The sequence below is a fragment of the Propithecus coquereli genome, unplaced genomic scaffold (genome assembly GCF_000956105.1).
Source record: "Propithecus coquereli isolate 6110/MARCELLA unplaced genomic scaffold, Pcoq_1.0 Scaffold155, whole genome shotgun sequence".
NCBI lineage: Eukaryota > Metazoa > Chordata > Mammalia > Primates > Indriidae > Propithecus > Propithecus coquereli.
This window is the reverse complement of record NW_012139969.1, coordinates 1,168,202-1,171,481: the sequence shown is the minus strand read 5'-3', so window position 1 is coordinate 1,171,481 and position 3,280 is coordinate 1,168,202. Positions and strand designations below refer to the sequence as shown.

Here is a 3,280-nt window from a genome sequence, read left to right as displayed (position 1 = left end):
CCGCCTAGGCCTCCCAAAGTGCTAGGATTACAGGTGTGAGCCACTGCGCCCAGCCAAATCACAAGTCTTTTAAATCTGGAAAACAAAAGTAGAATTTTAGTTCTTGCAGGGCAAGGAAGAATTGCAGGGAGCCATGTAATCTCCATAAACAAAGTAAAAGATAGGGTTTGTACAGGACTTGGGGAAAATATAAATGACTGGCTTTGATTGAATCAAAGTAGAGTGGGGTTAGTCTCTGATTAGATGGGTTTTCAAGAGCAGACCTATTGATGTAGGTAGGGTTTGACGACTGTGAGTGATTCAGCCCAAGACTGATATTGAGTGGTTGGTCTTATAGCTTCCTGGGTAAGTGCCTGAGGGCATGAGTAGGTCCTTCAGGCAAGAGTGGAATTTTCCATCATCTCCCCTTCTGCCCTCTTTGACAGGTCATGGAAGAGGCCATTAGATATTGTCTAGAACAGTGATGGGCATTTTTTTTCTATAAAGGGCCAAAACATAAATATTTTAGGCTGCGTGAGCCCTACTGGCTCTAACTACTTAACTCCACTGTTGTAGCACAAAAGCAACATAGATAATATGCAAATGAATAGTTGTGGCTTTGTTCCAATAAAACTTTACTTATAAAAACAAGTGGTGGGCCAGATTTGACCCAATGGTCATAGTTTGCTGACACCTGGTCTAGAACTTTAGATTCAGCCCACTGACATGTTTTTTCTTAGGGGGTAAAATGGTGGTTGTACTGATCATCAAGATTTCATTTTGTTTTTATTTTTGTTTTGTTGTTATTTGTTTGTTTTGAGATAAGGTCTCATTCTGTCATCCAGGCTGGAGTGCAGTGATCTGATCACATGGCTCACTGTAGCCTCGAACTGCTGGGCTCAAGCAATCCTCTTACCTCAGCCTCCAGAGCAGCTGGGACTACAGGTGTGCTCCACCATGCCTGGCTAATTTTTCTTATTTTTTGTAGAGATGGGGGTCTCACTATGTTGCCAGGCTGGTCTTGAACTCCTGGGCTCAAGCAATCTTCCCAAAGTGCTGGTATTATAGGTGTGAGCCACTGTACCCAGCCTGCATTTTGTTTTTGATTCGGGATCATCTGTTGCACCATCTGATGTGACGGCCAACAGACAGTAGAGTTTAAAATTCTCAACATCAACTAGACAGCGTATGAATGCAACATAAACAAATGTACGACTAATAGAATAAGAAAGGACTGGAAAGTGTACCAAAACCATGATCCAAGTTTTCACAGATTAAACCCTTATAAAGGGTCCTCTTCTTGACCTGAATTATGGGAATAAGACAAAGGAATATTGACCAGATTGTTATCTTTTGAAATTTTTTGAAGTTTATCTGATCTTTTTGATAATGTTGAAAATTTCTGAGTGAACTTTGTGAATGTAAGTGCAATCCTTCCCTTAGTACAGTACAAATCCCTTTTTGTGAGACAAGAAGAATATCTAAGGACGCCCTATTCTGGCTGACTGTCTTCCTATTTTAGTGCCTTCTTTCAACAGCAAGTCTAAAGCTTTGTTAAGCTTTGAGTCATTTGTACGGTTATAACTTGAAGAACTCTCCCAAACTTGTGTCCCCCGTAAGGCCCAGTGTGAAGTTGTCTAGGGGCAGAAAAACACTAACTTCTTTTATGCCAAGATTTAACTGTCTGAATCAGGAATGAAAGGATTTCTCTTTATATAACATTGACAAAAAGGATATATGAGTGAGGTCCCACATTACTATAAATGCAGGAATCAGCGGCCATCAGTAGAAACGTATTGCCCATTTTCAGGGACTATCCAGGAGCCCTTTATAACACAAAGCAAGTACCGCTCATCACAGGCTAACTAGGAACTGGGTTCAGGCCGGGATAATCCAGAGCTCTCATTATGGATCCTGGCAAAGACAGCGGGTCTGAGACTACTTTGGTTTGAAACTAATTTAAAATTTATGGAGTCAAAATTTGAGTTTAGCCGTGACTAGAAATGCTGAAAGGATCCATAGTTACATATGTGTGTCTCATCTGTCTTCTGGTCATTTAATGCACATCCGTCTACAGAGTGAATGTTTGCAGTTGAAAAGTCGTTGGCATTTTCTTAAGGGGAGAAAAGGAGCTAAATTTGGAGCACTCGATTGCTAAGTAGAGGAAAAATGAACACAATTAACACGCTATGGCGAGACCGCCCCCCTCAGGAGCCACCTTGTTAGTGATAACCCTGGCCTGAGCCAGGAGGAGGAGGCTCTGCAGAAGAAATTCAACAAACTCGAGAGAACGAGAAAGGCATCGCTGGCTCTGAAGAAGCACAGTAGCAGCAGCACGGCCAGCCGAGGCGGTGTCGAAGGCTCACTGTCAGAGCAGCCTGTGGTGGACACAGCCACAGCAACACAGCAGGCAAAGCAGCTGGTGAGGTCAGGAGCCACCAGTGCCATTAAGGCTGGGACCAAGAATTCAGGCTTCAAACGTTCTCGAACCCTAGAGGGGAAGTTAAAGGACCCCGAGAAGGGACCAGTCCCCACTTTCCAGCCGTTCCAGAGGAGCATATCTGCTGATGACGACCTGCAGGAGTTGTCCAGACGTCTGCAGAGGAAATCTCTGTATGAGAGCTTTGTGTCTTCTCGGCTTCGAGACCTGGGACCGGATGGAGAAGAGGCAGAGAGCGCGGGGGCTGGGGATGGCCCCCTCGCACCTTTGACTGGGGCTATGAAGAACGTGGTGGTGCCTGTTCCTCAACCTCCCCTCCCCGAAGCCGGGGCCGGGACCACAGCCATGAGAGGAACCCGGACAGGGACAGAGATCGGGAACGGGACAGGGATCGGGATCGAGACCGAGACCGAGACCGAGAGGGCCCTTTCCGCAGGTCGGACTCCCTGAAGCCGGACCTCTCAGAAGGGGACTACTCTGCATGTGTACGGGGAAGACATGACGCCCACCCTCCTCCGTGGGGCCTTCTCTCCCTTTGGGAACATCATTGACCTCTCCATGGACCCATCAGCCTGTTGCTGAGCTCAGCGGGACCCAGGTGGAGTCTGTGCAGCTTAAAGCCAACTTAGCCTGCAAACAGCCCGTGCTGGACGCGGCTACTGCAAATCTGTCTGGGGCTGCCTCGCTGTCCGGAACAGCCCTAAGCGTTGCCACCGGGACAAGAGGACGCGGATTGTCTACCGTGATGACATCTACAAGGAAAACTTTGTGATGGCTTCTAGGGAACAGAGCTGGATTCCTTGTGCCGCACATGCCCCCAATGCTGGTCTCAGTAATAACAATGAGGTGGAAGCTCAAAAA

General features: G+C 46.8%; 1 pseudogene; it reads left to right on the top strand.

Moving 5' to 3' along the window:
- The first annotated feature begins 2,168 nt into the window (after positions 1-2,168).
- Positions 2,169-3,191, top strand: LOC105807229 (annotated as a pseudogene).
- The last annotated feature ends 89 nt before the right edge of the window (positions 3,192-3,280 follow it).